The sequence below is a fragment of the Astyanax mexicanus genome, chromosome 18 (assembly GCF_023375975.1).
Source record: "Astyanax mexicanus isolate ESR-SI-001 chromosome 18, AstMex3_surface, whole genome shotgun sequence".
Taxonomy (NCBI): Eukaryota; Metazoa; Chordata; class Actinopteri; order Characiformes; family Acestrorhamphidae; genus Astyanax; species Astyanax mexicanus.
The window spans coordinates 39664834-39677905 of record NC_064425.1 but is presented as its reverse complement, the minus strand read 5'-3'; positions in this window follow the sequence as shown (position 1 = coordinate 39677905).

Sequence of the window (13072 nt, the reverse complement as noted above, 5' to 3'; positions counted from 1 at the left end):
AATAGAGCTCTGGAAAAATTATGAGTTTCTTTGATTTTGCCAATTTGAAAACCTCTGGAATATAATCAAGAGGAAGATGGATGATCAAACCAATCAAACCAAACTGAACTGCTTGAATTTTTGCACCAGGAGTAAAGGCATAAAGTTATTCAAAAGCAGCGTGTAAGACTGGTGGAGGAGAGCATGCCTAGATACATGAAAACCAGGGTTATTCCACCAAATATTGATTTCTGAACTCTATGAAAATTGTATTAATATGGACTTGTTTTTTCTTGCTTTATTTAAGGTCTGAAAGCTCTGCATCTTTTTGTTATTTTGGCCATTTCTTATTTTCTGTAAATAAATGCTCTAAATGACAATATTTTTATTTTGAATTTGGGAGAAATGTTGTCTGTAGTTTATAGAATAAAACAACAATGTTCATTTTAGTCAAATATACACCTATACATGGCAAAATCAGAGAATTGGTCTCTTAATTTCCAGAGCTGTATATTAAAGAAGCTTAGTTGGACTGGAGTTTGTCTGGAGTTTTCTTGAGTCTCTGCACGGATCATCTTCATACTACACTACATACGTCTGGATGTCTTAGCCACTATTGTTCTGGTCCAGCTGTAGGTTTACAGTAGCATTATTGTCGGGACAGAGTGCTGACTCTACAGCAGTGGGGGTTTCGCTGGTTCTGGTTCCTGAAAGCTCTACAGTATCAGTCCTCTCTTCTGGGTCCAGACGTTTTTTTTTGTTGCTTTTCCTCAGAAACCTCAGTGATGGCGGAGCTCCCAGTTTGAGAAAGGTTTCTTGGGAAACCAAATAAAACATTGTGGTCGGAACTGGAATCGCTCTGAAGTTGGAGTCATTCGGCAGACTGGAAGGAGGACAAAGGAGATCCATCAGTGAACAAAGAGGACAGTGGAGAAGACCTACATCCTGGACATTTATGTCAAAAGTCACAAATCAGCAGTATACAGGTAAATTGATAATGAAGAATTATCCACGAAGACGATGTGGGAATGCCCAAACCTGTTTATGTAGAAGTTATGAGGTGTTGTGAAGGCTAATATTACCACCCACAGTGGATAGAGCATCAAAAAACAACTTATATTTGAAGGTACTTGCATCTTCCTCATCTGCTGACTTGCCACAGACAGTAGGTACAGATCCCTACCTCAGACAAAGTCTGCTGGCTAATCCTGCTGTATACTGTCTGGGCGTTTTCTGTAAAGCTCTATAAAACTCAGTCAAAGCTTTTACAAATTTCCTGCTGTTTAATTTAGATATAGTAATCATTTCCATTTTAACTGGTACACCTGTCACTGGTCTGCAGCTGGAGGTGTAGACGGGTGGATGTTGGGAGGTGTTGAGGTGTGGCTTTTGGTAGTACAACAGAAGTCTGGTACTTTTAAGGCAAACACAGTTGTTTTCCGAGCTGGATAGGAGGCTGCCTTCTACTTTTGCTTAGTGGCCACTTTATTGGAAACTTATACACCTACCATGTGCATCCACACACTGGCCACTTTATTAGAAACACCTACAGCAACTCGTGCTTCCACTCATGGCCACTTTATTAAAAACACCTACTAAAGTACATTGTGCTTCCATACTCTGGTCACTTTTTTAGAAACAGCTGAAGTATCTCAAGCTTCCACTCACTGGCCACTTTATTAGAAACACCCACTAAAATACCTTGTACTTTCACTCACTGGCCACTTTAATAGAAACACCTACAGTCCCTTTTGTTTCCACACACTGGCCACTTTATTAGAAACACCTGCAAAACCTTGTGCTTCCACTCAATTTACTGGCTACTTTATTAGAAACACCTACTTAAGTACCTTGTGCTTCCACTCACTGGCCACTTTAATAGAAACACCTGCAGTACCTTGTGTTTCCACTCACTTGCCACTTTATTAGAAACACCTACTACAGTACCTTGAGATTCTACTTACTGGCCACTTTATTAGAAACACCTGAAGTGCCTCATGTTTCCTCTAACTGGCCACTTTATTAGAAACACCCACTAAAATACCTTGTACTTTCACTCACTGGAAACTTTATTAGAAACACCTGCAGTACCTTGTGTTTTCACTCACTGGCCACTTTATTAGAAACACCTGCAAAACCTTGTAGTTCCACTAACTGATGCATTTATTAAAAACACCTTCAGTACATTTTATGTTTATTAGAAACACATGTCTGAATGTGTGAATTTGTGTGAATCATTATTATGAGTACATAATTTCCATATGAATTAAATATGACATCAGCGCAGTTGATGCCAGCAGTAAGTAAACGGAGAGACATAATTATGTTGGTGTAATAGTTTATTAAATTGGAAATGATGCAGACGTTTGATTGAAGTAAATTAAATATATATGATTCATGTGTGGACTCATGCTGTTTGTTCTAACACTCTGCAGGCTGGGTGAGTTCAGAACGTAAGAATGTAAGAGCGGACCCCTGACTGGAACCTGAACCACATTAAAGGCAGTTTTTATTCATTAAAGATGACTGAGAGAATATTAAAGCCTGGTCCATATCATATCTGGTAACTCTTAATGTTCTATAGGTCTGTATGTGGGTTTACACATTACTCATTTTTCTCACTCTTTGCAAGGAGGAGACACGGAGAGCGGACACAAATGCGAGAATTTATTGAAAATTAAATACAAATAAACAAACAAGGAACTAAAATAGTAAAAAAAAACAAAGAAACATAAAGAGGAGCAAAAATAAAACACGGAACATGAAACACGGAGAATACTGAGAGGAATAATCAAAACAAAGGAAAGAGACCTGACTGACGTGAAAAAGTACAACACAGCACGAGGAAGACAGGAACAGGGGGACTATTTAAACACAAAGACTAACAGAAAACAAGAAACACCTGCTGACAGGTAACGAGGGGGCAGAGCTACAAATATACATAGATGGGGCACGTGGACGAAAACGGGACTGGGGCACGTGGTGACAGTAGGAGTTTTCAATAAAGTGGCCGCTAAACATAAGTAGAAGGCAGCATGTCCTCCAGCTCAGAAAACACCTATGTTTGCATTAAAAGTACAAGACTTCTGACTTCTCCCAACATCAACCCGTCTACACCTCCAGCTGCAGACCAGTGACAACACTGGGTCCAGTTGGGTCCAGAGCAGGTGTACCAGCAAATATGGAAATTATTACTCAATCTGATCAAACAGCAGCAATTTTTTTCACAACTTTGTCACCTTATAACCACAAACTTTAATGTATTTTATCAAGATTTTAAGTGATAAACCAACACAAAGTAGCACATCATTGTGAAGTGATATGAAAATATGTGAGATGAACCATTTTCATATTATATGTTGATTACACTACTTAACCCTCCTACTATCCTCAAATTTATTAATACTCCTTATTCTCTGGATCAACATGATCCCAGCCATTTAACTCTTCATGTTAGCAAAGCTTATTCACCAGTAACTTTATGTTTATTTGATGAATTTCCTGTGGTTCTGGCGTTATTATAATGTTATATTAGTATTATATGAGTATTATTAGTATTGTGGTGTGAAGATAGAGCCTAAAGTCAAGGAACATTTAGAGAAAGATTACACAACTGGCTGTAGCAGTGATTTAAACATAAGTACCATATAAAAGTGTTTAAAAAAAGGTATAGTTCTTATGTTTTATGCATTTAAATCAGCCTTAATAAAACAGACATTGAAATTAAAACATTTTAAACATTTTATTTGTTATGTATTGTCTTCATCAAATTAAGAAAAGACAATAAATATGAATTAAACAAAACTAATGTCAACCATATTTTCAGAGACTTTAAGCATCAAATGGGGTTGAATTGACCCCAAAGGTAATAGGAGGGTTAAGGCAAGCAGAAGAAGTTTCATACTTCTTCAAACTTAAGTCAATTTGACCCAGAACATAACAGGAGGGTTAAAGACTGAAAGTCTGAACCGGACCAAACAAAGCAGGTGTAAAAGCACACTTAGCTAGGTTAAGACCTCTTGCTGCCCTGCTGGAGGTCCGATTGAGTGAGTGAATCAGTGCAGTGAGGTTCTGTCGGCTTCAGGTTGGATGTGGCTCGGCTGCTTCGGCACGCTGTTTAAATTAACTTCAATGTTTTTTTTTTCTTTTTTTCTTTCCTCCACACGATGTCGTGGAAAACCGGACTTTGTCCAAGCAGACTTTTTGATGGATGCTTTGGAAAACTGGCCCCACTCGAGCCTCAGGGCCGCTCGGACTTTTCCATACGCTCAGGCTCCTCGGGAACAGGAATGCCGAAGCGTCAAACTGAGACTCAGCTGGCATTTATTTTTAGAGCGATTGCGTTCTGTCAGGCCCAAGTGGCCACGTCTTTACAAATCCATCTGCAGCGTTCGTTAAATAAACTGTGAAGAGGGGCCAAATGTGCCGTAAGTCTGTCCTGGCCGTGCTCTTATTATCCACTCACAAGTATTTGCTTATTAACAAAAGCCTGCTGAGTTTATCTCCAGTGCTGGGCTTTGTTGAGCTCCTCTGTCAGATAGAAGGACGCCTAACATCGACACTGCACGACATCAAAGCTTGCTGGTCCGTCCATCGCCAAATCTGCGCTGCTTTGGAGTTGTGTGGCTTTCTCTCCTTGCTCTTGTCTTTACTTAGCAGTAAATATTGTTCTTATTCACAAAAAAATGCTGACGTAACACATTGCAGCAAAGCCGAATGGGCTATGTGAGGCTCTATGAGGGAGAAAATGAGATGTTTGGGTGTTTAGTCCATGTCCAACTTGTACACTTGTATTACAGCTTTCACTCTTTTCATTTTTTAGGAGACTCTCAGTGTGAGACTTTCAGTGATTTAGAAATCTAAATCTGCTGGGAGAACGTTCCAAATTTCCTTCCTCAGGACTCACAAGAGCGTTTTGAAAAGTCGCTGGATCTATAAAGAAAATGGTACTACCTTATCTGTTAAACATGGTGGTGGAAGTGTTTGGAAATCTGAGATCTTTCCACAGTTTATGCAGACATCCCAAGTTGCAAAAGTTGATTTCAGGGAGGTTACTCATCCACCCCCCCCCCCCCCCGGCAAAAAAAACAACAACAACAAAAAAAAATTGCTCACACTCCAAAGGATAACGAAACTTTACTTTTATATGAATTAATTTTTTAATTACATTTAGAGTATTCAGAGGTGAAATGAGTTTTATCTTTTTTTTCTTTTTGGAAGGCCCTGCCTCTGCTTTCCTTTTTTTTTTTTTTTTTGGAAAAAAAAGCCTTTATTTGACAAAAAATGACATTTACAATATCACAAAAAATGCACAACATCAAAAACATTTCATATCATATTACAATAATTATTAATATTGCCTCCGCCATGATCTGCTTTCTCTCACTCACTGAACAATTCCCGTCCGGGAGGGGGGAAAAACACTGCCCGCCAACACTAAAAACTGATTGGCTGTCTCACAGACTCTTTGCAGAGAACAGGCCAATCAGAACCTCTCTGTTTTCTCTCTCTCCTTCCCACACGCGACTAGAGAAAAAAAGTCTGTCTCCTGTGTGCGCGTTTGGGGCACTCGTTCTGAATTCCGGGAGATTATATGTGACTCGCGGGCATCAGGGAGCCACTACCGAAATGTGGTAGACTCCATTCATTAAAGGCCTCCATTCATTAAAGGCCTCAAAAACCTTATTCATCAATGATGTAGAGGTCTGCACTCTGTGGTGTTCAGTGTATTGTTATATAAGCCTCAGGTGCATTTTGTTTGTTCTTTCAAATAGGAATTTAATTCAATATTTGCTCTATTTGCATTTGGGAACTCCTATTTTTTAACTCCTAATGCAAATAGATTAGCTCTCAGAAATATCTCCTAAAAATGTGATAAAACTTTGAGGTAATCACTGTTTTGACTGGAAATGAATCTAAATGTAATCCAGGTACTAAATATGTCTGCTGGATTTGAATGAAGTAATGACCTAGAGATCAAAGAGCAATACCCAGCCTCCATCGGCAGACTCCACCTTCACCCAGACCAGATTAGCAGAACAGGAAACACCTGACGGAGGTCTTCCTTGTGAAAATGTTGAAATCATTACAGCACTTAAACTGCAGAGAACAGAGGCCCTTAGGTTTACATAATCATACCAGCACAGATCAGTCCTCAACAAGACTCAATTCCAGCTGTCTGTAAGTCTGCGGATGATGGACAGAAGAGGAATCTGACTGGTTTCAATCAGACCTCTGTAGAACCTAAATCCCACTAAAACAGAATAGAGTTAACCAAATAGTCAACACTGGTAAACAGCAGCAGGAGAGAGGGTATATACTGTATAATGTATGTAACAGGTGAAATCAATATTCAGGTGATTGGATCGTGAAGAGTCTTATTCTGTTTGCAGCACTAAACAAGCTGTATGAGTGTGCATTTGCACATCAGTGTCAGCAATTGGTGCGACTGAGTTAAAGTAGCTGAATGTAGCTTTCATGAGAAGTGGTGTCCACAAATATTTAAACATATAGGGCCCTATCTTACACCCTGCACAGGGCGCATTGCGATGCTCATTGCTATCTTACACACCGTCAACAGACTATTTTCATGTATTCTCATTGCTTTGTTTAAATAGCAACAGAGCTTGTAAATATATTCACGCTAATGGCAGTGGTGGACTAGAAATGAGGTGTGTTCAGGAAAATATGTATCGTACATAGGTGCAGCACTAACTGAAAACAACTGTCAAATGTTCATTGCTATCTTGGAAATGCAGGTATGCCGTGCATGCCCAAGTGCACCTGGCTCTTAAAGGAAATGGCACATGGCACACTGATATTTCACGCTACGCCCAAAACGCACCAAGATTCTTTAAGAGAATCAATACATGCCTTTTGTATGTTTCGAGCTGCACAATGTGTACTTTTCCTGCCGTTATGATAGCAAAGACACACTGACACAACCTAAATCAAGCTGCACAGTGAACGTTGGATGACTGAGGTGGAAAGTAATGAATTACATTAACTCAAGTTACTGTAATTGAGTAGATTTTATGAGTAATTTGTAATTTTTAAAGTAGTTTTTAAAATAGGTAATTTTACTTTTACTCAAGTACATTTTGACACAAGTAATCTACTTTGCTACATTGGAAAACTCCCAATTACTGAGTAAAAAATAAAATGCTGGGAAAAAAACAATTGTCTGAATTTTAAAGAAAATAATATTTGGTGCGAATAACGTCCTCATGCAAAACAAAATGTGCCCCGCCGGACAGAGCTGTCAGCTTTCAAAACATCCACATCAAACCTGCGAAAGCATGTGGTGGTATGTATATAAAAATAAACATGTAAATAGTAGTTAAAGCATAGCAATGGCAAGTTAAAATATAACAATGATCTGTAAAACTATAAAAATATGGTTTATAGTCACTTATATGACTATAACTTTTTAACAGTAAAAAAAAATGGATCATAGAAATCTATGCCACTTGTTCTTGAAAATGTTTTATGGGGTGGTCTGAACAAATACTGCCTGAAAGGTCCAAATTATTATGTGGAATAATAGTTCATTAAAAACAATTTAATTTATGATTTGTTTTTTACATCAAATAATTAAAAGTAACTATGTAACTTTTACTCAAAGTAAATTTTGAATTGAGTACTTTTTTACTTTTACTCGAGTAGATTTTTAGATGGGTACTTTTACTTTTACTTGAGTAGATTTTTAGCAAAGTAAAGGTACTTTTACTTAATTACAATTTTTCTGTATTTTTTCCACCTCTGCCTATAGATGGCTAAAATAGAGTTCATAGTGATCTGCTCATTGTCATTTCATTTCAGCGTTCCTCTATACTTGGAGCTGAGCTGGTTGGTAAATCAGTGCTAATTGCTGGGTCTAGCTGTGGGTTATTGTCTAAATGAGCGAGGTTGGCTATGTTTTGTGTATGTGTGTGTGAGTATGTGTGTGAGTGTGTGTGTGTGCGGTTCTGGCTGGGACTTTTCAGGACTATGCGGAATCCATTAAGAGCAGACTGGGTCAGCTTATGTAACCCAGCATGAGTTTTTTCCACTGAGTTATAACCAAACTCTCTGAGTCTGGCAGCCCTCGTCATGTGAAAGTGCTCCCACATCTCCACCAAGCACTTCACACCCGGCCTCACGCCCATTTACTGCACCCCGATCTACACTAAACAACAGATAGCTCAGGTTTTAAGCTCATCCTAGATTGTAACTTTTCTCCTACAGCTTCTGGAGACTGGCCCAGCCTCAGTCAGGCTCAGGAGCACAGCCAGCACTCGAAAGTCCATGTGGTTTTACAATGTATTGTTGAAAAATTGGTAAAACTTTAGGACCAATCAGTTGGTTTGCATTGCTGGCCATGTTGTTACTTAAAAATAAACATTTTAACCCTTAAACCTTTGATGCACAACCTGACCTGACAGAGTTTTTATTTTCTAAATCTTTTAAATAAATTAATTTACTTATTTGGTATTTAAGGCATTCCTCAATTAATTTGTTTTTTTTTATCATCATGCATATATTTTTTTTATTTTCACTCATTTTGTAATAACTTTGTTACATACAGGGGTTGGACAATGAAACTAAAACATCTGATTTTAGAACACAATAATTTATTGTGGTGACGGACAGTTCTGGTGGAAACAGGAGAGTTGAGGTGCACACTGAATTCTGCCGTGATTTGATCAGCCGTGGTTTTATGTTTTTTGGATACAATCCGGGTTAGCACCCGAACATCCCTTTCAGACAGCTTCCTCTTACAGCGTCCACAGTTAATCCTGTTGGATGTGGTTGGTCCTTCTTGGTGGTATGCTGACATTACCCTGGATACCGTGGCTCTTGATACATAACAAAGACTTGCTCTCTTGGTCGCAGATGCGCCAGCAAGACGTGCACCAACAATTTGTCCTCTTTTGAACTCTGGTATGTTACACATAATGTTGTGTGCATTGCAATATTTTAAGTAAAACTGTGCTCTTACCCTGCTAATTGAACCTTCACACTCTGCTCTTACTGGTGCAATGTGCAATTAATGAAGATTGAACACCAGGCTGCTCCAATTTAGCCATGAAACCTCCCACACTAAAATGACAGGTGTTTCAGTTTCATTGTCCAACCCTTGTATTTCTATGATATATCTTTGTTATATATCTTGTTTAGCACAAATATTTATTTTTGTTTTCCTTTTTTTCTTTCTTTTTTTCTTTCCTTTTTTCCTTTCTTCCTTTCCAATTTAAAATATACTTTAATAAAGGGGTAGTCAACACCAGCAAAGTCAACACTGGTAAACAGCAGGAGAGAGTAAACATACCAGAATCGTGATACAGTCCAAAGATCATTCACAGCAAGGCAATATCTGAGGGCAAGCAAAATCAGAGTCGGTAAATACCAAAACTAGTTCGGACACAAGAGAGTGAAAACAGGCAGGGAAAATGTGTTGTACGAGGAAGAAGGTGAAGTGAGAGGGTATATATAATGTGTGTAACAGGTGAAATCAATATTCAGGTGATTGGCTTCCGGGTAGTGTTGTGTGCAGTGTCATGTGATCGTGAACAGGAGTGATGTCAGTGTAAAATGCATTCTGGATGCTGTAGTCTGGAGACTGGAGATCACAGGTAGAGCTAAGCATGGGAGAGACAGACATGATACTACAGTAGATACAGCTAACTAAAATAGAATATGTCAACAGCTAGCTAGCTAGCTAATAATATTTACTTGTATTTTTTTCTAACTTTATAATAAAGATGCTTTGTTAAAACTCCCACCATCTATGATTTCTATGGTTTCTGCATTTGGCTTCACCTGCTTTACCACCCTAAGACACACTCTAACAGTATGTGCGTGTGTGACAAAATAATATAAAATTATTATAGTATTAAGTTATTTTATATCGCACTTTGATAAATAGATCATTTTTGACCCATGTTTGTAAACTCAATGTAATAATTTATACAACTGTTAGTTCTGACCTCACAATCTGATTGGTTGAGAAGTGTTCTTACCGTGCTGATGTTTGTGATAACAGCACAGCCTTTAAACACTAAATCTGTATCCCTCCGCAGACTCATTGCCGAGTAATTGCATACACACACAAGACATTTTTGAATCATCACCTCCACAAGCACCAATAGCAGCAGCAGCAGTATTAGCTTAGCATAGGCTAGTGCCCAGCCAAGCCATGCTCGCCCAAAGCCCGTAGCACTGCCTCGTCAATCCATTTGTCACCTCAGTTGCAGTCTGATAGCCGGAACAGTAACCAGCCAGGCTAGGCTAAGCTAAGCTAATGCTGAGCTAAAGCAAGCTACACTAACCTAACCACAGTCCTGCAGGCACAGCTAGCTAACCAACACCAACCAGCCAACAGGCAGAAATGCTCCGCGACCCCTTAACTCCCAGTTTTGATTTCAAGTTTGCATTCGAGTTGTTAGCCTGTATAAACATACGCTGTTTTGTAGGTACAGCTCTGTTACAGTTCACTTGTTGGGGAACTACTTTTTGGCGGAAGGTACAGTCCGTATAAAAGCATATTCACTATCAATTTTTTGTCAATCTTTTATTTTCTTTATTCGTTAAAAAAAAAACAAAAAAACTGTTGTATAAAAGCAATAGAGCACTTGAGGTCGTATGTTATTCGCAATAACACACTCCCTCTTGTGTTCTATTGCTTAAATAAAAACTATTTTTGTTCATAATGTAAAATAAAAATTTTGATCAATAGTATTCAAAAACAAGATATTTATAAAATATTTGGAACATGTAATAATAAAATAAGTTGCATGCATGTCATTTTTGTCCCATGTTATGCATCAAAGGGTTAAACCCTTTCTGTTGAGTTCTCAAAACAATTTCTGTTGACTTGACTCATAAGCCACTTTCATCAAAACTCTTAAGGTTGTCATTTTACCAGTGCTGAGTTTGCACATGGTGGAATTTGCACGTCAAAAATCTCAATGGGCCACATTAATCAACAGTACCACCTGTGCCAGTGTAGCTCCCCAAAAAGCCTGAGGTAATGGAAATGCCTCAGGGGCACACGCTCTGCGGTTTTCCTGGCCTTTTAACTCTTCGCACTTTGAGATTCTTTCATCAAGGCCATGGTGTAGCATCTGTTTTACCAGTTCTGCATCACTGGCATCCTGTGTAAGAGCGGTCAGGGAGGTAACCAGCAGTGCATATGTTCCCTGAGGGAGGAGGGGAGTAGGTGTGGGAGCACTTTTTGTGATTTGGAAGATGAAATATGTAAAAATGTATATTCTTTCATATGTAGAATAATGATACTCATAAATTTATCTGGAGATTGGGTTTATTTTTAGGAGGTACAGATGAAATACCACACACTTCTTCTCCTTCTGTGGAGTTTACACCATTGGATTTGGATTTTTAACAATTCAGTTAAAGGACGAGTGTGTCTAATATTATAACTGATAAAATAATGCAGATGTGGGATTATGTATTAAGGAAACATGCTACGTTTAACCTCTGACCTCTGAATTGTTTGTTATGGAGTGGTAATCTGTTTGTGATTTAGCCTCCTGTCCATTCTGCAGTCCTATTTCCACACCCCAGGTTGACAGGTATGGAACACAATAGAAGACAAACACAGCATGCTACAGCATGCCTCTACAACCTTTGAAAAAACTCCATAATCAGAGATAGAGTAGAACACTAGAAAATACTAATAATGTCTTTGATAGAGGGAGAAACTTTGGAGCCCAGAGGGACTACAAGACAGATCCCGAGCTGCTAATTGTCTTCTGGACTAGTGACCACTGAGCTTCAGCTAAGGTTACCCAATCTAAACTAAGTAATTTGTCTCAAACACTAGTATAGATTGGCATTTTTGGTCATTTTAAATTGTTGCTTGATTATCAAGGGAGTGAGTATTAGAGATTCTTGGGATCCAGACTAGTGCTGGCACATTGCAATCATTTACACTAGCTAATTGTGAATTGTTGCTGACCATGAGCATCCCCTCAAGACTGCAATTTCCCCATCCCATAATAACAGATCAGCCTAATTGGTAGGAGAGAGCCAAAAGGTAACATAGACATCAGAACATACTAAAAATTCTGCTCTACTATCCGTAAACCTGCATGCAATCAATCGTTATATATCATATATATACCATATATATATATATGGATGGTCCATTTTATGGCCTTGTTGATGCTCAGCTGCCATTCAAGTAACACTGAATAGAATATCCATTAAATTTAACTTAACCCTATGTTGAATGTAAATGATTAAAAATAGAACCTCAGAGTATACCTAACCCTAACCTTAACCCTTAATCAACCATAAAATCTAACCCTACACCTAACCCTAACCTTAACCCTTAATCAACCCTAAAATCAAACCCTACACCTAACCTTAACCCTTAATCAACCATAAAATCAAACCCTACACCTAACCTTAACCTTAACCCTTAATCAACCATAAAATCAAACCCTACACCTAACCCTAACCTTAACCCTTGATCAACCATAAAATCAAACCCTACACCTAACCTTAACCTTAACCCTTAATCAACCATAAAATCCAACCCTACACCTAACCCCAACCTTAACCTTAACCTAAACTTAAAATATAACCCAGTATAACCCTAAACCCAATCCTAAAATATTAAGATAAGAGTTTGGGTTAGAGCTGAATGTAGGGTTATATTCAATAGAGAATCATTTACTTTCACCTTTCAGTTCATTTGCATTTAATAGACATGTAGTTGAATGTTAGTTGAGCATCAAAGAGGCCATCAAATGGACCATCCAAGTAAAGTGTTACCATATACTATATATATATATATATATATACTTTTTTACACAAAGTCAGTACTTCTAAAAGTTTGCAATACAAAACAATTGTGATTAAAACAGGCAAAACGTTTTTAGAGGGGCTTTTTTAGAAACCCAAGCTTTAAAAATCCATCTTTTAAAATCAATTGTATCCTCATTTCTACCACACTCTACTATTTCCTCCAGACTGTGGTATTCAGGTTATTATGCCACACTGCCTTCCTGCAATTTCCAGAGATTTGGCCTGTAGCCAGAGCACGAACTTTAACTGTGAGTAAGGTTTTACTGGTCCTCAGCTGAAA